This window comes from Neodiprion virginianus, chromosome 2 (genome assembly GCF_021901495.1).
Source record: "Neodiprion virginianus isolate iyNeoVirg1 chromosome 2, iyNeoVirg1.1, whole genome shotgun sequence".
NCBI classification, from domain to species: Eukaryota; Metazoa; Arthropoda; class Insecta; order Hymenoptera; family Diprionidae; genus Neodiprion; species Neodiprion virginianus.
Window position 1 is genome coordinate 29,879,396 of NC_060878.1, and position 24,363 is coordinate 29,903,758.

The 24,363-nt window shown below is 37.9% G+C and overlaps 1 protein-coding gene and 1 long non-coding RNA gene across 3 annotated transcripts in view; one reads left to right on the plus strand and one right to left on the minus strand.

The window, feature by feature from the left end:
• LOC124297877 (uncharacterized) overlaps positions 1–8,800 on the plus strand; it is a 154,967-nt gene extending 146,167 nt beyond the window's left edge. Inside the window, exon 5 of the long non-coding RNA XR_006906675.1 lies at positions 8,429–8,800. This is a non-coding gene — a long non-coding RNA (uncharacterized LOC124297877). The remainder of the gene's footprint in view (positions 1–8,428) is intronic.
• The window catches only part of LOC124297876 (obscurin), a 205,031-nt gene that overhangs the window by 167,932 nt on the left and 12,736 nt on the right, over positions 1–24,363 (minus strand). The window lies entirely within an intron of this gene.

Sequence of the window (24,363 nt, forward strand, 5' to 3'; positions counted from 1 at the left end):
GTTCTTTAGTCGGATGTAACGAGATTAGCTTCAATGACACGGTTAAATCTTGAGTCATATATACATGACCATTATGCAAACAGAAAAGTGTCGATTGAATTTTTAAAATATAGAGTTAACAATTATTCGTCCTAAATATTTACCACTTTATAATTTTGAATCGATGTAAATTTTAATTTGAATACGTAAGGCGTTTGTTTTGCAAGAAATTTGGCTTGGTTTGTGAAACGTCGGTCAGGTCTCGAGAAATTTTTACTCTCTGCGAGCAATCGGCTGAGTGGAAAAAAACGGTTGCATCAGTGCCAAGATATTTTGTTAAAGAAAAATGTGTGAATAGCAGTCCGAAGTATTCTTGTAATTATCTAAAAAGTATCTAGTGTAATACGGCTAGAAGCGTTTAAATATTTCACAAATGTCAGAATTCCACTTCCAGTTTATCCCACATTCAAAACATGTCGACTACTTGGTCGTCGCAGACAAATGAGGAAAAAAAAATCAAAATCAACGGATACAATTAGCGATCAAGTCTTATTACTGAGCGAGGTTATTATAACGCTTCGAGTTACCCGAAAGCATCTGCGATCTTGCAATTATTACTTATGTAGCGACGTAAGCTTCGGAGTCTAGATTCTCGTTTAATCGATAAGATAACTAGTAGCGCGGTAATTAGCCGCTGTACGAAGCTTTAGAGCGAGCAAGGGAGGCGAAATTACGCCGTAACTCAATATTCCCGAGTCAATTTATACCCGCTTTACGAGTTGTAGGAAAATATATTGTCGCAGGTGATAATCTGCAGGGCTTCGGTTATATTTTCCCTTTTTCTTCCTCTTTATAATTTGAAAAAATGGAACCAAGGTCAGGGGGATTTTGCCCTCGACCTGAACATTGTATAGCTACCCAAGCAATTAATTACGAGCTTAAACCCGCAACCCGTATAAACGAAATCAATCTTATTTTAGCGGAAGTTAAGACAAATTTACTTCCCCAAATTAAACGCAATAATAAATAAACAAATAAACGGAGGCTCGAGGTAAGCGGTAATGTCGCTCTGAAATTAATGACGTTGCCGTTGCAGTATAATTTTGCCGTTGAAGAATTTTTCTTTGGTAAACAAAAAAAAACAAACAATCGGACAAGTTCGCGGCTTAGTACATACTTTACGATGTTGTTTATAGTTATTGCAGCAAATCTTTTGTAAAACTGTGTATTATTTTCCTTGTTACTGTAATGTATCGTTTTTAAATTTGTTCTTCTCGCACCAGCATTGAGTTTGAAAATACATGCCTTGGCACGAACATCTCCCACTAATGAAAGTTCAAACCCGATCATTATACTCTAATCTACGTGAAATATTTATTTTTAACCTTCGCAACAACCCCTAATTAGTAACAACTCGGATAAATTCTGAAACATTGGTCGTACCATAATTCCGTTCTGTAACAAGACGATTATTTCTAAGGCGGTCAAAACCATTCGATGCTCGTCAACGATTTTTCGAATCAATTATTAGCGCTAATTACACAAAATACCCGACGTCCTGTTTGTAGGAAAACGATGAGTCGGATAGTGATCTGAAATTATTAAAAGTCGTGTGAAAGAGTTCGAGTAATTTCGTTCACGGTATGACTGATTGTGAAAAGAAACACACGTGAATCTACGTAATTAATTATCAAGTTAGCTCCGAGTCAAGTATCAAAGCAAAAAACCGTGTAAATAAATAGATAAACAAACGAAACGAGAAGATTTTTACATAAAATCTCAAAAAAGTGCTGACAATTCCTTGCGAAGCAAGACATTTCATTGATAACCTGCCGGAGCAAAAGACTGTTCGGACTCGTGTGAATAGCCACTCAAGATATTCGCAGAAGAAAGGGATGTGTTCGTTTTTTTTTTTTTTTTTTTTTTATCCTTTTCTTTTTTCCTCTTCGTGTTTTCTCTACGTCGAGACAAATCCGTTTTGCGATTCGAACAGCCACGTATACCGTCTGCACGATCCTCGGGAAATCCGGCGAAGGAAAAACAGCTTCTTATTACCCACAAACTGCGCTCGTCTTATTCCCCCCTCGAGAGCTTCTTGGATTAATATTGCATTCTGTATAGGTAGGTACGTACGGCGTATACATGACCGAGTTGTGGAAAAAGCTCCTTTACGGCATCCCTTCCTCATTTCGTTTCCGGGAAAAGAGGTACCGATAAAGGAGCGTCGCTTCAGCGATGCGGAGAGGAGTGTAAAATTTGAAGAACAATTCCGTCGACCAGGTTTTGCCTGTCTGTAAATCAATGCCCGATGTCGATAATTGTTTTAAATAAATTTTCACTTCCTCGTGGTAGGTCGAGTTGAAATATTTTATTTTTTAACGACGTTTCGGTCGCTCACTCAAATGGCTCAAGCAAAATCTTAGCCCGATAGTTGTCAAATTTTTCTTGTGCATGGTTGGCGGATGCCCGACCGAAACGTCGTTAACGAATAAAATATTCCAACTTGAACTACTTCGATGAATTGGAAACTTACCAACAAATAAAATGGTCACGAACTTGTCAACGATAACTGTTTCAGAACGATTCGGTGTCGGTATAGTTCTTCTTCTTCTTTTTCTTTTGAGGAGAAAAAATAATGTTCGTCAGAGATGAGAAGGCTCAGTGACTGTACCGGAGAATGATCGTTGTGCCACAGGATACGTGGATTCGCGTTCGTCATAGTTGTGGATATTTATCTCTAATGTACAGGATGTTGCGGACCATTAGAGAGAGAGAGAGAGAGATATTGAAAATCGCAAATTTTATCTCCGTCGCATGGACCATTTGGTTTCAGGGATGATTAAGTTTCGTTTGAGTACTGTGACAAAGAGTAAAGGCACGCGTGTGCAGCGTACAAAGTACATGATATATTACGAAGATTGATCGAGGGATGCGAAACGAGTCAAAGAATGAATAAAAAGGATCGGATCACTATATCCGGGCGTATAAAGCTCACCCAACGATATCGCTCTTAGTTCGATCCTCTTAACACAACTTTCTTACACAGTCCACTTAGCCGACTTCAAAAACCTCGTAAGTTTGGATTTTTCACCGATTCTATCTTTTTATTATTTCCTTATTTTTCTTTCCTCATTCGTGAAACGAGCACAGGGTCAAGGTTACTTCATTACCGGTGAATCCAAGCTCGACTCGCGGCGAAAGCTCATCGTCATCGACGTCGTCTTGGGTTGGTCCTTCCCCTTTAGGCCTTTTAATGAAATGAATTTCCGCCAACTATGTATGTACTTATCAACTGAAAATTTACTTTTGGTACAAAACTGTTTTCTCCATTTCGTTACGCACTTTTAAACTGGTAATGTGTTGCCTTCTACGATATCACGGACAGTCCAAGATTAGTTACAGCTTCTTCAGGACTTTACGTCGTTTTCAAATTGCACTGACGTTCAACTACTTCGTAACTTGAATGGAAAATTTTCGGGAGAGTTTTAGGCACGAAGTGGGTGTGTAGTAATGTTACAAAAGTGCACTTTCTTCTCCCACAATCCAGCAAAAGTCAGTCAGTGCCTGATCACTTTGATTATGATTTTTGGCCAATATCACAAAACTGACTGACTTGGCTTGAGCAAAATTCGAAATGATATCCAGAATCGATCGAGTGACAATTATACGTTAAATATTCAACCGCGCGATTGCAATGTCTCCAAACAGTAGAAAAAAATAAAATAAAATGTACATACATAATCAAATTACCAGTATTCGAATCAGAATTGTGAATAATGCATTACTTTGATAATACGCTGCTGCATTCGTTAAATACGTTACACTCCGTAATGTGAAATGAATGAGTGCACCCTTACAAATTACAAACGTAACGTGTAACGAGTGAGTGCTCCATTGCGAATAAAAAAAGTAATGTGTAATGGATGCGTGTTCCTTTTTTTATTTATAATGGAGAACTTATCCAATACACATTGTTGAAAATAATAGGTGATGCATTGTTAGTCGAGTTCGAGTCTTGTTGCCACGTTATTCGTACGTACGATAATAGGACTTAAACTGACAGAAAATAGGGGGAGATTTGGCACTCAACGACGTTCATCAGGACAGTAGATCCTCCCCGTCGTAAAATAAATAAGGTTCATCCCGACGGGGTCTGACCTCGAACCCTTGGTCTACCGGCGTTGGGGTGACATTTGAACGGCTTGCACGGTTTGCACCAGCCCCGGCAAAATGGATAATCGTATATCTCTCGGCTTGTTAAACTAACGACTCTGAAACCGCCACCGCTTCGCTCGGTGTATACTCTCGAAGATATTTTTCGGCGGTCGTAATTTGTCGTTTATTTATTCTTTTTATTTTCTTCACAGTCCGTAACCGAGAGCGATTCGTCCAGAAAGTGGAATAACGTGAGCCATGGTACGTTGTCAGACACCATTTAAAATAACTACTATAATTGGATAATTTGAATCATTGATTTATTAATTTTCTCGACTAAACTTGAAAGTCCAATTCGTCCGACGATGTTTAAAGAAAGCTCGGCTCTAAATTTCACCTCTCGAAGCGCATTTTCGACTCTCCCTTTACGTAACCCGATCGATAAAGAAACCTCGAACAAACATCGAGATTTGGGACAATCGCTATTTTAATCTATTGAGTATGCGAACAGCTTTAAGGTCGTACTATACTTCTACTGTTACCGATCAAGCAAACCCGACCTTTTTCTTCCTTTATTAAATAAACAAACGAACGGAAAGCTTTCAAATTTCTACGGTGCCTCGCTCTTTTCTAGCGAAATTTAGGAAAGTTACTCATATCCGGAAAATCGTAAAAAAATGTATGGTTTTTTTTTACACGTGTTACTATTCCCACATTTTTCGTAAAAGGATGAGTTTACTCGGTCGGTAAGGGTAGGAGTACTGTACGACCTTAGGGAACATAGACGCACTTTCCTTAGTCAGAAAATAGCCGCTGTAAAGTTTACGAGGATCCGTTTTGTGGAATTAGACATCTCTGCATGACGGACATGATTTCCTTGGATGTTTCTCCGCCAGGTTGAATCGAGATCGCAGCCAGTCAAGAATCTTCCACCCTTTTACCTTCCACCCTTCGCTTTTCGCCATCCGGTGAACCCCGCGTTTCTGTATAACCGAGATTAGCGCCGAGGTGGACGCTAATTCTGAACGGTAGAACCCGACCAACGACGACGGAATCTTATCGCGAGATCGACGGGCTTTTTTCTTCCTTTCCCTTTCTCGCTTTTCCGTGCTTTTACCTCCTCCTTCTCCTCCTACTCCTTCGCCTTCTCTTTTTTCCCGAGAAAAAACACACCCAGCACTTTTTCTCCTCACCCGATTTCCACGACCAAGTTGTGTTAGGTTATTGCAAACGTGACCTGACCATATGTTTCAACACCCAACATTTTTTTTTTTTTTGTTTTTTCATAAGCTTATCAGGTAATCTGTTCTTCGTAAGATGTGCGGTTTTATTGGACTTAAGGAAGGTCGAATTTCAGCGTCGGTGAAGATGATGCCAATATACTTGGGAAATAAATAATATATGATAACAAAATAAAAATCGCTGATCAATCGCTGTAAAAACAAGGTAATGTTCAAAGTTTTGTCAATTTTAGGAAATTTGCTTGCAGCAAATCTAATTCAAAACTGATTTTGCCCAAGTCGAAGAATTAGCTTCTCCCCTCTGAATTGAAACTGGAAACTGATTATACATACTGTAATTTTTTCGAGAATTTCATCACCATTTTCGAGTAGCTAATATTTTCAACCAGTCCAATGTAGTTCAACCGTAGATATATCTCACCCTGTATATCAATAACTGATTGAGTAATTGATTTTAGGCATTAAAAAATTCTGACTCCTTCGTTGAAGATAATTTGTGGCATACTTAGCGTGAATATTACTTTTGAACCAGCTGAATTATAAGAAAAAATGTGTTTTACGAGTGATGAACCTTGATTCAAACGGTTTAGCGTTAAGTAAAATTTCAAAATTTTAACGCAATACATTTTCTCCCTCCTTATCTCCATCCTTCTCCAATCATTCGTCAAAAACAATACGAAAAGAACGAATACCAAAAAAATAATGTAAACTCTTTCAAAATTTCAACTGCTTCCAAACTGTTGACCACTTTTTCATTTGTTATCCCGGGCATTTTGACAGTCCGTATTTGTACTTGCGAGGAGGAAAATTAAAAAAAAAAATCAAATTGCAAACTCTGGAGTTTCAAACGGAGATCCCTTCTACACAAAAGTTATATATGAACGGAAACTTCGCGTAGACGGTGACGTGGATTTAGAATTACTCTCTTTTACCTGTGTCAATGTTTATTACACGACATTTGAATCCACGTTATTGACCAAAAAGCACAAGAAGGTAGATCTCGCTTATATTTGTACAAAGTTGTACGGGCAGGGACCATGCAGGCTGAACACGTGTTTTTGTCGACTCTATAGACACAACGGCGGCAACTGGGGACACTGTCATATCGCTCCTTGTGTATTCTGGCTCTGTCGGAACGTGATATTTGTATATTGTACATTATACATTGTGCACGTACGGTTTGTTCTGGAATAACTTTACGCTTGCATGATGTACAATGTGTACAATTGCGCTATTGTACTATTTTCTGGATGCATTGATGCAAGGGTATAATTTCGCCGCAATTAATCGTCTGCAAAGCTGTGTATATTGTTTCGTGTAATGCGACGTTTATCCGATAGTTAATATTAGGTTTAAGTTGAAAATAATACATAGGGACGGTCTTGAGGGGCGGTAAAAATTTCATCATGGAACAGGTAGTTGTTACATGCATATGCGAATGAAAAATCAGAGACAAAGGAAAAATTCTACGAGTGTAAGACAAAGCGAAACTAATTGTCTAGACCTTGACTTTTTGGAAACTCGGCCAGGGGGAGAATGGGAAAAACTGTTGGTTGCCATGCACGTACGATTGAACGAGCAAATGAACCAGAGCGAGAATTATGAAGGACCCGAGAGTCGGTGCGAGTGCGATAACGGAAAGGCAGCGAAAACGGAAGATACAAAAAACGTTGGCTAGAAATTGGATGAAGCGACGTCGGCGTCTCAGAAATAAGGCGATCTTTTTCGCAGAGGAACCAACGGCGAAACGTAAGCCGAATTATTCACGTCGCAATTACATATGGAAAATAGTGTGACGGAGAATTAACAGAAAATCGGTAATTAGTAAATTTCGCAAAGCAAGAAATACTTACTCCAACCCATTATAATGACGAGTGGGGTTCGTAGTTTGAATCGAAAGTTGGGAATTGAAAAAAAAGCATTCAAAAAATGATCAGACATCTCTACTATGTGACAGAAATATGACAACACCAAGCAGATGGTGTCAATAATTTGAGAAAAGGTTTGATAGTTGGAACGTTAAAACTTATTGTAAGTGAAATCGGGTGTTTTTTTTTCATGTCCGACTCGAATGTTTTTATGCGTATATTTTAATCCCAGATATCCGAAGCTTAATTGATAAAAATGTAACGAATATTTAATCCTGTAATAACAGTTTAAGAGTTATCCCCAGAGTGAATAAATTAATGCCTGTTACGAGTGCATTACAAGGTCATATTTTCTGAATATTGTTCAAACAATTTATTGGAGTCTGTTTAGCGAACAAAATTGCCCAAAAACATCAGCATCAGATAAAAAACACTAGAATTTCATGATCATGAAAGTTCTGATTATAACCTCGCCTCTCAAATTTTTTATACCTTAACCGACGTTGTTCGAATTTTCTCATTTTCACATTTATTTATATAAATAGTGGAAATGTTGTTTCGTTCGGGTTTACTATCACAAGCGCGAAATAACATCGCTGTAGATTTTTGGAAAGTTTTCGCCCCCTTTTCCAAGCTTTTGCTTCAGATTGTCGTTCCAATTCACCCTAAAGTAAATTTTCCCTTCTCTCGTTTGTTGGCGGTGTCGCAACTTTCAAAGCTGGGTCGATTGAAATTCGGTGTAATCTTTAACGGAGGCTTTCCCCCTACTTACAAGCGTGCATGCGGCATGTACACGGTTATGTAAATTTACCGTGATTAGCAATTAGTTGTGACAAGCTGGCGCCCTCATCCATATCGCATGATATGCATATACATTTACGAAGGGAGGGTGGTTCCTGCAACGACGTCTCCTGACGTACATGTACCTAGGCATAATCCGTATAGAACCTCCATATAAACGAGGCTCAAATCGCTGTGGTTGACACGCGAAGCTGCGGGTATGCTTTTCACTTCCTTACTTCTAAGTTGTTTTTTTTTCTTTCATTTAGTTTTTTTTTTTTCTCACGTGCCGCTAAAGAAATTACAACACGAAACGAAAAGAAGAAAATTGGGCGTGCATAAAGAAAAAGAATAGAATTTCAAGCTTCAATATCACCGTTTTTATTGCTGAACGTTCTGCCGCAGGTCACGTGTCCGATTCAACGAGCTTTATACGCCAGGCTGGCGAAAGCTTGCAGCTGAACTGCGCCTAGCATGCCCTGTCAGTCCGAAGGGATAAAGGATACAAAGGATCGGAAAAAAAGGTGAAGCGAGAGACAATAATCCAATGCAAGAGTGCAGCAGGTGCATGGGAGATGTGCGGAGAAGAAAAACAACCATCAGGAACGATATTTCCGGGTGAATGAAATAAAAAAAACGCGACGACGGTATTGTCCTTGAAGTTCGCGATAAATAATGAAAGCCGTAATTTTGTCGTCGGAGAATCCCCGAGGAAGAGGTGCAGGAAGGTTGAGGAAAATTTTGCAACTTTTTAGAGCCCCTAAATTGAAGCTTAGGCGAAACGTGTCGTGAATTTAATATGGTCGACTTTTGGATTCAATTTTTATTTCGGTGCGCAAAAAATGTGAATGTCGATGACCAAGGCTGTAAATAAAGCTCTAATTTAGAAAGAAAAAAAAAAGAAAAGTGTAAAGAGGGAAAACTGACAGCGAGCCCAATTGCGCAGTGCTTGTTTATCGTTGCTCGCATCCCGATCTGAAAATATTAATTTTTGCCCGGAGAGTGGGGATGTATTTTTACGTAGGTACAGCTATCGCGTATATAAAATTCCGTTTGAATTATGACCTGATGTTTATTATTTAGCAGTGATTCCGACATCGCGCGGCGGCGATGATTTATCGTAACCGCGTCAATGTTTTGTCCGCCGCGATTCCCCGCTTAATTTGCGGAAACGACGCGACTGTACCCGTCATCCTTTTTCATATACCTATCTACCCTTATATAAATATCTTTATATGTATACACAAACCAACGAATTTACATCGTCGTATGGGACTCCGAAACCACGGTGAAATTCCTGCTCCTATTTTTCAAATTTACGTTATCTAATTTATTTCGTTATAAAAATTGATGATTAACCCCAACTTTTTTCTATTTCATTGAAAGTGTTCCGAGCCTTGCATTATTTACTATATAATATGATTTTCTATGTGGCGAACTCAGTTTATTGGTATTAATTGCTAATTACTCAAATGACTTGCCATTTTCAAACCGAATCTCATACCCGCAGAGTTCCAAACTCTCGAAACTACGGCTTGTTATTTTTTGATGTTGAAATTAATTTTTACCTCTTATGTATATATATATATATAATACACGCTTGCTGTACCGAGATTGTTGAATAAACTTTTCTCCGCGGACTAAGAAGGGTCCGAATTTCAAGAAAGTCGGTAATTCCGGTAGCGCATCACGCTTCACCCCGTAAGTTTCGCAGGGATAAATATTAATGATTCCGCAACCCCAGCGGATAGGAATAAACTGCAGAAAGCTGTAATTATATACCGCGGTGAAAACAAAATACGCGTGAAAATTCTATCTCAAGTAAAAGAAAACAAAAAAAAAAAAAATAAAAGATCAAAATTGCAAGCATACCCACGATAACTTCTGCGGACTAAATCTACCCCGCAAGCTTCTCGTATTATGCGCGCATACGGTATTCAATTTCATTATATTTACCCTGATTATTTTACGAGGCGGCGAATTCTCCGGCGAAAATATCGTTTGACATTTTTATATCCATTTTTGCAATTTTCCTCGACGATGACGACGAGCCTGAGAAGGAAATATCAGCGTAAAAGCTCGCGTACAGCCAGCGTAAAAATCCCAGCAACGTTTTTAGCATGACAAAGCGAAGAATAAGTTGACGTATACCTTAGATGCCTAAAATGTAAATGCGCTAATGCAGTCCTCCCACTTTTGTCTCCCGGAAGTTTTATTTTTCCACAAAAGTTTACCTGATGTATATATTTACTTGAGTATATATTTATGCAGGCACCAATTTATAACTCAACGTGGAAATTAATCAATTCCACTTCCTGCGGATGTCATTATCATATCACTCACCATACTTTCTTTCGGCGTGATTTTTTTTTCTCACTTTTACAGTCGGAATTTTTAATGATCACAACGGGAAAGTTGTACGAATAATATTATAAACGTCAGGAATTTGGTAGAAATAATTATTTCTCGATCAAAACGGTGTTTCTATAAATATAAATATAATAGCGACCAGTTTACGTACATGCTTTTTTTATGCAAAGAATCGTGCGTTCGGATGTAAATGATAAATAACGATAAATCCCAAGGGATGTAAAGAAAGACGTATGAATCCTTTCAGGTATGCCATTTTCACCATCATCAAGATGCATAGAAAATTCGTGCTGATTTGTCAAAATTCTTGTGCAAAAGCAACGGAATTGAATCTGTACAATTATTTCCGGAATGTGTTATGAAAATTTAATTACAGTACAGCGTAAAGATAGGCTTGAATATTGCCAGGATTTTGTAGAATCTCGTAAATCTCACACACAAATACTTCAAAGGTTTTACGAGATTTCACAGGATCTCGTTTGAGAATTCACCGGGTTATCATATAGGTAGGGATATACGATTTTCCAGGAGAACACGGATGTTCCTCAAGATTTTGTAGGGTGATTAACCGTCGCGAAGTTCAAAAGACCTCGAATCCCGTCGCGCCTCAAATTTAAGAGTGATTAAACCTTTCGTCCTGTCGCTCGTATATTCGGTCTTGGTGAAATTTTGAATAATATTGCTTTCGTAGATCTCAAAGACGCCTCGTCACAACGCCCTCGTCGTATTCCCTTGTCTATACAGCTGCACACGACGAACGCTGAGAAAAACTTATCCGCGAAAAAAGGGCTCGGCAGTATAACTGTGCCGTTCACGAAATCAGGAGCCACGTGACCAGTAATGTCCGTTTTTTAACCTCGTAAGCGAATCACTGTTGTTATTTCGATCAATTTATGAGAATGAAAAAGTCAAGGGTGGGAAAAAACTCGGAACTGGTTGCTGGAAAAGAACGCAAGACGCCCTTGGAGTTCGGCAAGAGTCGCAAAAGGGCCGGGAAAATTGGCGAAAAAGCGTCAATCACGAGCTTGCAGATCACAAGAATTTCGCATCATCGTTCTTCCAGTGGCGAAGGATCTTATCCTGTAGCGTGCAGACGCGTAATTACGCCGCATACAATCTGAGGGTGGAATTCTGCTTTTTCTTCTTTGTCTGTTCTTTTCGCCTTCCCTTCCCACTGGCTTTGGTTACAAAAAAGATTCTGTAGAAAGGTGAGCGTTCTGCGTTACGTGGAAACTCGCGCTCACAATCAGTTGATTTTTCACTTTTTGTTCACATTTTTTTGAATTTGCGAAGAAGCACACTGTAGCACTTCAATTCATATTCAAGCCAAAGATAACAATCCATAAAACGATATATCAACCGTGAATCTTGTTCTCTTAATTTGAAAGTTCACATTGAATTGTAACTATTTCATGAGAATGAATTAATAATGCAAAAGTCGTCGGATACGCTTCTCAAACATCAACTGGAGACTTAATATCACAAGTGCGGGTTTTCTTTGCAACGTAAATTGATATTTAGATTGATGTAAGCAATAAAAGAAAATTTTATTCACGATACTTCATAAGTTTAAAAAATGTATAAAAGTAAAAAATCGACGGAGCGCGATCTTCCACATAACGTAGGACGCTCATCTTCTGACAAAACCTTTCTTTTAATCTAAAAAAAAAGTTATAGGGGATGCCATGGTGGAAAATGGTAAGTTATTGATTTCTGAAACAGCCTGATGTATTATCTATGTATATCTCAACGTTTCGTGAATTGTTTCCCGGCTTACGATTAGGTAATTGAGCGAGCAGTTCTTGGGCTCAGAGGGATTGCTGACCTCTGACCATAATCTCTGCAATTTATATACCCGCCACGTTCCGCGAATTGCCGCATAAAATGGCTCCGTTGACAAGGTGAAACAGAATGGAAAAGAAAAGGATAAAGTTGGAAGGGTAAAGAGGAAAGAAGAATAAATGAAAACCAACGCCCCGTGAGTAATTCGCCAATTTGTTCCTTCTGCTTATTTACTTTCATTTTTCTTTGTTTCTTTTTCTCTCTCCCACTCTTCAATATTGATAACAATACAACTTATTGATACATTTAGTGATTGTATGAGAATAAATTTGTCTACAGAATCGACGAACCAGTTCAAACTACCTGATAGTCGGTTGTATTACTGAATTTACGGTTCGATTATCGTCAAAGATTCATATTTTTTTTGTCTCTTCAACCGTGCGACCGTTGAATTTTTCATTTTACGTCTACAGTCCGGTCGATAGTATTTCTGAATATCAAAATCATTGCGATGTTTTCTTTTTCAGGAATAACTCTGTGAACACAAAAACATTAAGGCGAGAGATTTTTCGATTTTTATTACCGTAAAAAACCTTATTTTCACTTCAACATCACCGAAAACTCTTTGTCCGAAAATTTAATTTTTGCGGAACAATATTATAACTAGGTATCTATAATATTTAGGACTTTGGTGAATCTGTCTTTGTGATAATATTATATTTTCACATGCAGATGCAACGTCGAGTCGGCTTAACTCAAAAAGATTAAATGTGACCAATTAAGAGACTGCCGCAGTTAGGGCCGAACGAACAACAAACCAAAAAAAAAGATGTAATAAAAAATAAAAAAAAACTGAAATAGTAAAAAAGTGGTTAGGCGTAATAACCGTGGCATGTAAAGCGAAGCAAGTGATAGCAGGTATAGCTGCGGTGGTTGCGGCAGGGATGCCGCAGAAGCAATGCGGCGGAGCCGAAGGAATAAATTCAAAACTCTGTAATGCCCGGAATTCAGGATCCAGTGGAAATAAAAGGAGCATCCCGGTGACAAACTTGCAGTCCGTAGTTTTATCGTGAATTTTTTTCAAATCGCTAAAAGCACGGCCGCATAACCCAACTTTTACATTATCTCTTTGCGCGCACAGCAACCGATGCGAATTGAAGGGAATGCCGTCGCCCTTCTCGTATCTTCTGCGATGTACATTCACCTGCGGGCAATATGCACCGCAAGCATTTCCATCCCGCTATCTCTTCTCTCCTAATTGAAGCGTCTTATCTAAAGTATAATTTGACCACGAAACATTCGTCAAGAAAATTCTGATCCGGTTAATTAAGGGGGAAATCATCACCTTTAATTAACGATCATATCCTAATCGTTAAAACTAATATTTTATCTTCAATTTATGAAAAATCAATAAGGAGAAAATCCGTTGGATAATTTGTAAATAATATTTTCAATTTCGTTTATTAAAACGAATTTGTTAAATCATCTCAATCAAAATCACATTCGTTCGTCATCATTCATTCAGCAATAAAATTGAAATAAATGTGTAAACATTAACGATTACAAGTGTTTGAACTTGACTTTTATAAAAATGTACGTCGATTATTTGTAGTCCTCTTTGTCGTTGGGTCTGTTTTGCAATTTATTATTAGCAACAGGTTCCGTAGTTTAAACTTTTTTCTTGATATCACATAATTAATTCGTGAAAAAAACGAGAAATTCACAAGACTTCGACAAGTGTTAAATGACAGGTCTATCGATTTGCCAAGGTTGCTTGGCAAGTGACCAGTAATTCTCTTACCTCTTCACTTCTCATTCGCGCCTAGAGAATAAGCATAATAAATTTGAATTTTTTTACCTGTAGCCTATTGTATGTTACAGAATCCTATTCGACCCAATTTCGTAATTCGTCCAGTGGCTGAATTAAGAAATGTAAAGGAGAAAAGACAAAAAATTAAAATTGTAAACGTGAAATTGAAGAATTGAATTATGTGGAAAATGAATTTTTCCAAGTGGAACAGGGTTCTTTTTTTGGTTTTTTTTTTTTTATTTGTGCTTTACTTTTCGCTTTTCTGGGTAGAGAAATTAAAGCAGGCTGGAAAGAAATCGAGACATAAATGCGAGAAGTTGTGAAATATATGCAGAAGAATATACGCGGCACTCTAAATCGGCGAGAATAGGTGCTTGGAAACTGTGGAATTGGATATCGGGGTGGTTTATGGGATGGACGTTGAAAGAAAGGGGAAATTGTGGGGTTTGTTTATTCGGGATGGTTGTTCGCGGACAAATAGTCAGCAGTTTGTTCTTCACATCGGTTGTGTGCTCTTGCTGCAGAAGTGGGCATCCAGTGCCAAAGTTTCTACGTATAGCCGAAGCGAAACTACGCGGCGTCTGCAACGCCAGACGACATGAGACTGTGGATCAAAGCCGGTTGCTCTACGTATAACCAACCCGGTATTTGTGTTCTTCAAAGCCCTTGCTCTCTCATTCTCTACCTGCACAGTCTGGTAATGACTTACTCCCGATTCCGCGTTTCCACACCAACATCAAACTCCTTCGACGAATTATAACCGAATAACTTCCCGAATTTTTTCGACATTTATGTGAACCAAGCAGAGAAATGATGTTCTTGCCTCGTAACGAAGTTTCGTCGATTTTTTTTTTTTTTTTTCTTTCTTTTTATCATAATTTGTAGTTTGGTAAGTTTAGGGAAGAACGATTTGAGATTTTTTTTTTCTCTTTTTACACCCGAAACCGTGTGGAAGGAAATTGTCACAGCAGGTTGAAAAAGGTATCATGTGACGTCACTAATGTTAGAATATGTCATCTATGTACGAGTATCAGGTACTGTGAAATTCAATTGTACGTAACTTTTCCAATTATTGTGCGTAACGTATAAAAAAAAAAAAAAAAACAAACAAAAATACGAGCCAATTACGTTGAAATACTTTTAACTTTTTGCGCGTGTGAAATGCCGGAATTCTTTTCCATTAAACTTTCTCATTACGAGAGTAACTTTGTCTTTCTTTTTTTATCTTCTTTCTCAATTTGCTGACCCTAATATTTCGTCGATAAAGGTGAGATAGAAAATACGATCACTCGAGTGGATTAATTGTTATACAGTAAGCAAAAGTAAATTAATTTTGTAAGGAATGTTCAGAGATATTTTGCGACTAATTCCAAGTCCCAGGGCTTGTTCTACCTCGTTGTGAGCGTAAGATTTTAAATAGCGCGGCTACTACGTAAAACAAAATAGGAAAACTAGTCAAGTACAAGTTGCGTGCGTGGGTGAATTGTTCACCGGTTCTCACTCTGCGAGAAGACACCGAAGAATCAACATCCGATCAATACTTCGTAGTCCAAATTTTCAATCTAGTTGCATATCTCAATACATCCGATTTTGGAATATAAACTTTTTTTTTTATTAAATAAAGTCTGGCCTAATTTTTTTTTTTTTTTTCCAACCTTCAGTGAAAATATAACAATTTTAGCAAGCTTATGTCAATTAAAAGTGAAAGGCCACCCACGAAAATCAAATCGGTGTAACGAAAACGTGGCACAACGGCTTGGCAAAATCCGTCGTTAAAATATCTGCCTGTAAAAGCTCAGTATGAACAAAAAATTGTCATTGTTTAAAGAAAAGATTTGTTACGAGAAAAGTGTCGAATTAAATTTGAAAATGAACATTTATATATAGAAAAAGCGTATTTTAATCTTGTGAATGGATAAAAAGACGAATGAATGATGATAAACAATTAATGTTCGCAGTTTTATTTATAACAAATTTATGGACCTCTGATTTATTCATTTATTAAACACAAATAAAATCTACACGATTCACCTAAAATTAAAGAATTTCACTCAAAATCTTCTCGATTAATTTTTCACGGCACTCGCAGATTCTCGAGATAATTTTCAAGATTTCGAAAGTATAATCGATGTGAAATCATTCAAGATTCCTTCAACAATTATCACCGTGTAACTTTTGTCCGTGTGTTTTCACCGTCATTTTTAAAACGTGATACAGAGTTTTCATAGCGACAAGTGAAACTAAAACGGGAGCAAAAAGTAACAATTCATTCAAACGATACGAATGAAAAATAAAGGCGTGGCTGGCCAGCGTGCCAAAGTTTTTTGCACGACGATGGAAGCCACAAGATTTTGTTGTACATTTATTCAAAAGATACAACAGCTATGCAATAAATGTTTTTGTTGTTAATCACGCATGCTCGGAGTAACGGAACGATTAAATTAACCAATTTTGAAACAAATTTGTAACTGCGTTTATAAAAACATAACTGCAAGTTGGAAATTTTACAAACGAATCTTAAAATCACCAAATCATAATCGCTTGTCGGACCTTTTCGAATAATATTGAAATTTTGTACAAAAAGTCTGACCTGCTGGTGAAATTTTGTTGGCAGATTTTCTTTTCTTAATCAATTACTGTTACGAAGGCCGATCCAAATGTTCGCACGACAATTTTTCATACGAATTTTCATCATTTTCGCAGAAGCTTGTACGTAAAAATTTTCCGCCACTATTTTCCTCCATAACTCAGGTGCAAAAATAACAACAAAGAAGATGCGGGAATACAGATGAAACTCGGTATAACTACAAAACTGAAACGTCTTTAGCGGCGAAAAGTTAGTTGCATGGATGTTGTCGTGTTGAAACTTTGAAATCTTGACGTGGAACCTTAACTGTTACATGCATACATGTATACGCTAAGATATAATAATACAACTCTTAACTTTCAACCACTACTGTTGCACTACGTGCGCTGATTACTGAAAGTTGAAGTATTAGCGAGACGAAAAGACGGACCAAAGAGAAGAAAATTTTGTATGCAATGAATTTCATCTGAAAGTGACAAATTAATATTGACGAATTTCAGAAGAATTGCCTACACATTTATCACATGGCATCATTTCATTTCAACACCAAAAACGTATGATTTCTCCAGTTTTAACGAAAGTCAACCCGTTTCATTCATGAATATTTATTACTTCTCTACAAATGATTTGATATGATTTATTCCTCTTAGTTATATTTACAGTCAACTCCCTACAGTGAATTAAAAAAACCTTACATGCAAAGTCATTAAAAGTTTTAATTGACAAGCTTTTACTTTTATAATTAGTAAGTGTATTTTGATGTTACGAGAATCTATTTCAAGTGTATCATAGAGAAATTTTTGACAAAACAAGACGATAATTGTTTCATTACACATTATACAAACAATGTACGATATTGGTTTGTAAGTAAAAACCGGGAATGTTAATCCATGTGTATAAAGTTACATCAATCACCAATCTATCTTGGCGTGAAGTTACAGTTTATTGTTTTTTCTTACGATGAACAGAAATTTTTTTAATAATGTTGAAATCGGTTAGCTTCGATTTTACGATTTGAAGGAACTTATTTCGCTATCTCAATCGTTGTGTCAATCTCCGTACCAATTAATCGTTCTCCCAATAAATATCGCATGTACAACGACGGTTGGTTTTCAGATTCTTTCCACTTCCTGGCTTTTTTCAAAGACAACATCTTTGACAAGCAGGATTCACCGTAGAACACGAAAGTTGGAGCAAACGCGAGGCGGAGTCCTTATTTCCGCTGCAGAGACGACATCGTTGCAGTGCATCAGTCCATTAAACATTTGCTGCGGCATACTATAAACCATGATATAATCTCGCAATGCGGTGAACACTGCCAGGCTTGGTGAGCGGTGTGCAGGATGTCTGTGAGCCTGTTGGCGGACCCGTGTTCGTTCATAATCACACTCGCGGGTCCTGCGATACCGAGGGAAGTGGGTACAGCGTAGATTCGGGGGATTACCCGCAGTCTCCGATCAAAAGTACCAAGTCAGCCTAATGCCGCGGACCGTGTAGCTGCCTACCAAAATTCTACAGAGTTCATCCCTGATCTGTGGCTGCGGAATCGAGTGCATTGTACATTGCAGGGTGGGTACGCCCGAGTGCCCTTCGATTAGAGGTTGACTGTAGCGATGGTCACTGAGCTAAAAGTAATCGATGCATCGATTGAACTTGTCGTACACGACTCGATTGAATTGGTAAAAATTAATCGATTATTTCGTATTTTTTTGAAACGGTGCAGTTTGCGGAAACGGAAAAAAGTTTTTTGGTGTTTTTTACAGTTTCGATGAAAATATTTACTTACCTTTCGTTTGATACATCAAGTAGCTACTTGGTAAGTCAGGCAATGATAATAATTGATAGTTTAATTACATTAATTGATATCGTATTGCGTCGTTCGTGGGAGTAAAAAAACCAAAACCGATTATGAGGAAAAATTATCGATCATACTCGATTAATCCGGAAAAAATAATCGATTCGATCGAAATTCAATTATTTTTTATCATTCTTAAGCTTGAGGCCTGATTAGGGAGTCATTTCTTTACCGTGGTTATGAATTTACGATGAGCATGGCGTCGGTAGTTGGAGGAATTTCGGAGTTTAACGAACGGGCCGAACTGTTGCTTCAAACTAAAGTTAGAAAAAAAAAAGAAAAAAAAAAGGTAGCGATATAATTTATCGATAATTTGAGTTCAGTCGTAGGCGAACGAAGGACTGGGATATATTTATGAGTCTACTTGGATAAACGAAAGAAATTTTATAAGAGTTACTCGTAGCAAGGGTTGCCGGTAAATATGTATTCCGCACAGGAAAGCGGAACTTCTTTGAACATCTACGATGGAAATCAGGATGCAACGAAAGTTACACGATCAAAGAGACTTGCTTCAGTTTGTTTGTCACAGATAATTGGTCATGCTTCTGTGAGAATTGACAAGTCGCCGTTTTTCCGGCGAGTAAATCGCTATCGCTATAAATGGGAAAAGTTTTGCTTCGTATTGATCGTAAATAAAATCGTTTCAGTTTCCTGATTTTATACGGTCGTTCGAACTCACTCGAAATCATGCGCAGTTCTATGTACCTAAACGTGTGAAATGATTTCGAGTCATTTAAAAAATTGCTCCAATTTTGTACGCACAGCTTCATTACTTCAAAAGTTATTCGAATCTATTTGAATTAATTTAACCGTCAACGTGGCATTGAGTACCTAATTAGAATTCGATCGAAGTATCATCAGAGTTTTTAATGTACCAAAAATTCAATGTACCCGTCCATTAACGTGTACAATAAAAAGAGAAAAAAGACGGATAACATCCTATTTCAAGTTTAGAAATTTAGGATTGGAAAGTGCAGTGAAAACCGGCACTTGCACAACATCGAAGACGTAAAGGAGAAATGAAAAACAATGTGAAGTCAGTCAATAATGGCTGAGAGTTTCATGGAATCAGAATTTCCTCGGGGTGAGTGGATACGTACCTATTTACCAGCTATCACAATTTTTCTCTCTTTTGCAGAACACCGGGTAACACGAACTGCAATGATGGCTGGACGTTCAACAGCTCCTGTTCCACACACGGGCCAAGGAGCTTTTACCCTCACTGTATGCACGCGGGAGCAACAAGCCGAGCATCCATGAAGGACAAACGGGAAATGAAAAGTGCCTGAGGACGACGTAAATCCGCTTGAAATGTGAAAAACAAAAGGGGACACATTGAGTTGGAACATTTTCAAGTCCTACCGACAACTCCCATAAACATGGTCGTTGACACGATGTGTAGTCGTTTGATATTGCGGGATGAGAAAATTTGCCTTTCACGTCGGATTTACTCGGTGGAAAGAAAGATCCTCAACTCTTTATGGAGTCATTATCGGTTTCGCCTTCTCTGCTGGTGATCGGGTAGTTGAATAATTATTATCTCAATACCTGGCACATCGAGTGGGATTCAGGAAGAGGAACTTTGCAGTTCATTCTCTGTCGGAATGAGAATTAATTTCCAAAGGTAGATTCGTTCTTCGTATTTTTTTTTCTTCTTTTTTTTTTTCTCACGCTGTACCTACAATTATAAGAAGTACTGTTGCCGGAGTAGCTTTTATACGGTAATTTGCGACGAAACTTGTCCTGGTTTATGGCGAACTTTTCTTCCAGCTTACATTTGGTCGCGGAGTTTCCGTGTAAAGGAGAAATTGCACGTATATGCATATACATACACCTATGTATAAATTGTTGGAAAATTTATGTATAAGTAAGAAATTTCTAGATTCAAGAGAAAAGTAGAAATCTTTTTAACTATCTTGGAAAGCGGTCTGCCGTGATATATATTACGGTTGTACGCTGTAGGTATACCTTGTACGCCGCTTAATTTTCTAAAGCCGTGCAGTTACGTAAATGTTGACTAATTTCAATGAGCGTATCTCTTAATTTACAACCACCTTCTCAACATTTATACGTACAATACTTTCCCAGACAAATTTCCTAACGTACTGTTTCCGTTTTTCTTCTACTTGTTGTTTTTATTTTATTCTATTTTTTGTTTTTCTTTTGCTCTGGAATCGCCTCACTTTTAAGTTTTTATTTATAATGTATACTCGTACTTTTACAAGAACAAATTTTATAAATTAAGATACGTCAAAATTTCTAATGCTTATGTTTAATGCATAATTCCTAATCCGTGCACGTTTAAATCGTAATTTTTGAGATTGAAACAATCAAGCTTCCTATTTCCTCTTATTTTTTCTCTGCTAATTTATGTTTTGCGATTTCTTTTAAAACTTCGTTTTTGAATATTCATACCAATAATCGTTGTCAGTTATTCAGTGGTTCCAATCAACGTGAACATTGAATACGTGTATTTCAGACAAACTCATTTTTGTTTTGACCGGTGAACACATTTTTAGATTTTCCTTTTTTTTCTTGTTTTTACCTGTCTTTGCTGAGCTGCAAGAGGTTGATGCAAACGGAACTTGTAGCGACTCTATAACTTGCCTCGAGTGAGTCTTAAGTATCCGTGTAGTTTTGCCACGCGAGGTACGTGAGGTGGTGTTGCACTTGTCGGTTAGGTTGAAGTTGGCCGGGAACCAAATAGAAAGTGAAAAAAAAAAACACGCCGCGGTTAGATGTTAGATATGTGTGTGTGTGTACCATAGATAATTCGCAGTACCTTCTACGGTACATCGTCGAGAGGCAAAGCTGGATGGTTGGTAAGTAGAAAATTGTAATTAAAACCTGACGCTTAATTGCGCCGTCAAATTGAGGGAAAGAAGAAGAAAGCAGAGTAAAAAGGAATAACGCTTGGCGGTTAAAAAATGACAAGATATTTCAGGTTCAGAGTTTGAGTCGAAGGAAAATAAATAAATAAAAAAAAATCGCGATCAAACCAAATTGAAGAAAAACAAGCTGACTTGCATGTTTTATTCATATATTTTATATTCTATTACAGCCACAGCTGCATACAATTTTGCAATTTGCAGCGAATGGTGGGTAAAACAATTATACTGGAACCTCGCGGCGGCAGCAGCAGAATCAGCTCAGCACCGAGTAACAAATAGTCGTCGGCAATTTTATTAGTACTATTTTCCGCTTCCCGATTAGTGTTGATTTAAACTCAATTTACAAACCCGATTCTTCGTTAGGTACGGATTAACCGAATACATATATACGTACATATAGTACGTACATAACGTTCATGCCGACCGTGTGCCGATAAAAATTGCTAGTTGTCTAAAAAATGAAAATTATGTTTCCAGCTGTAACCACAAAATCAAGTACACTAATGCTCAAAAGTATTTTGACAAAGACGGCAATTGAGTTAGTTGCAAAGAAATATAAAATACAAGAATGAACAATCATTTTTATTCAAAATAAGTGAATTTCGTTAGCTACAAAACAAAGTTAAAGCAAAGAAAAATAAGTGATAAATGATAAATCAAAATGACGAAGAATTTCATATTGTCAAAATACTTTTAAACGCTACTGTATATGTTACTAATCTATCCGATTATCGTTACTTGCAGTAAATTTTGTTCCAAAACTATTGCTACAAATTGATATTGAGGTATCGATCAACTGAAAAAATGCAGTAAACTAAACAAATGGATATGCAATCCATAAGTAACGCAGTAATATCTAGGAAATGTATCATTTACAATTATAGCTACTTACAGCCATTGTACTAAAAAATTTTAGTCAGTCTAACAAAGTAAATTTTGCTCAATTTGGCTTTCAGTGCCTGCGTCTGCGAAGCTCCTCGTACGACTGCGCATACTTATATCTATACGTTGCGTGAGTGTTAGTTTCCGGTTCGGGAATTTCACGTTCTAGGCTTAAAAAGTCCTTGTTATACCATCCGCATCTACTCGTGGCAACGAGGCGTTACGCCAACTACGGTAATTTAGCCGGGCACATTTTTTCCCTTTTTCTCCTACCACTTTCTCATCTTCTTCTCTCCTTATTTTCTCGTTTTCCGTTTTTTACCTCTTGCTGTTTTTTCCCCTCTCATATATTTTTCCTCGTTTTTCTTACCCGAGAACTTTCCTCATATTATTCATCCTCATAAATGACGCTCTATTGTTCTTTGATGGTAAGAAAAATTAACTCCAAATACACCAAACGATGGAAATTCGCTAGAGGAATAAATTACCCCCTGATCATGTAAGTTATGCGAGGATTGGGGTTAAAACGAAGACGAGAGGTGTGAGCTGTAATTTCACGGTGTGCCAAACAAGATTCGAAACTCACTTGCGCGTTTCATTTTGACGTTCGAATTTTCTTACAGCATCTTGCATCGCGATAAGTTCGCGTTCGGTGAATACGATTATCCATAACGACACGATTCAACCTTATATAGCGAGGTATATAGCTATACATATGTATATGTACATATCCAAACCACGGTACGTATATGCAACACGTGCCACGCGACCGTGACGAATAGCTGAGAGTCCCCGCGTCCTCAAGGAGGAATTGCCCCCATCCCAGTTCGCTTCCTCTCTAAAAACTGAAGAGTCTTCGAGATTCTGAATGATGAGATTTTTATTCAATTAGTGGGCAACTCAGCCGGTAGATTTTTTGTCGCGGAAAGAGAAGAACGAGAAGGTTCGCCAAAGTGGAGGAGCGGAAAAAGGAGATTGAATATTGGTAGGAAAAATACGGACCCTTAATCGTAATGAGGAGCTTGAGTTAGCGAGAGTGGCATGAATCAGTACGTGCAATGGCGTTCGATTTTTTCCACTTATTTCGACACCGTGTAAGAGCCGCCGGATGTGTATACTTGAAACACGACACTTAGAGATAACGACGATATTCGAGTTACCTACCCATAACAATTTTCATGGCAACCAGCTGCAGGATAGCTTTAACGGCTCTTTAGTTGCCGTCTCTTCCGCATCAAAAATTCAGCGTATGCTTGCGGCATGCGGGAATTTTACTTTGGATGTTCTTTTGAAAGAGCTGGTCTAAAGCGCTCGACCAACTTCTAAACACTTTACCGCTTTTTGATCGAAATGTTATATTATACGTCGAGTTTTCTCGCAATTTAACGAAACTCAAAAGTTCTTTAAATCGGTGTGAGACTCGACTGTTTCTTTTTTCTTTTTCAATTTTCTTTTCGCACACGAAGTCATTCAAAGAATGTATAACTCGAAATTCTGTAGTCTAAATTTTCCCCAAAACTGTTCGAAGTTTAAAATCTCCCTATCTAAACGAAATTACAAGGCCTCGTAGAGTTCATTATACCCTCACTGTGGAAAGGTGACGGAATCAAAACTTTACGTAATAGATGTTCTAGGGATGTTGGCACGGAGTACGCAACCAGATGCTGACGGAGCATTGATTAGGATGAAGTTCCGCGACAAAGTGGGTAACAACGACCCGAATTTCTAATTAAGCTTTGAATGTAAATCAGATCGCAGAGATTTTCAAGCCCCTCTGTCGAGGAAAGAAGAAACGGGGGTTTGGTGGGGATTTGGGGGGGGGGAGGGGGAGGGGGTAGGATTTTCTTGACGGGATAGAAGAGAGGGTGTCGCGTAAAAGCTAGGTCGTTAGGATAAACCTGATGAATTTACTGCCTCGCAGAACTTTAAGCGCACACAGGACATAATATGCATACATATTGCAGTATGTGTACCAGGCACAACTATATGTATATTTACCCGGTGGAATTGCTGTATAACTCGTAGAGGGAATTCCAATTAATTGATCATTGTTTCTCTATTCTCAAAAGTCAAGCACGCGTACGCTTATTTCATTGTTTCGAGAGAAATCTCAAGAGTTCGGTGTTGTAAATAATAATTATAACAGGTTTTTATTATCATTTC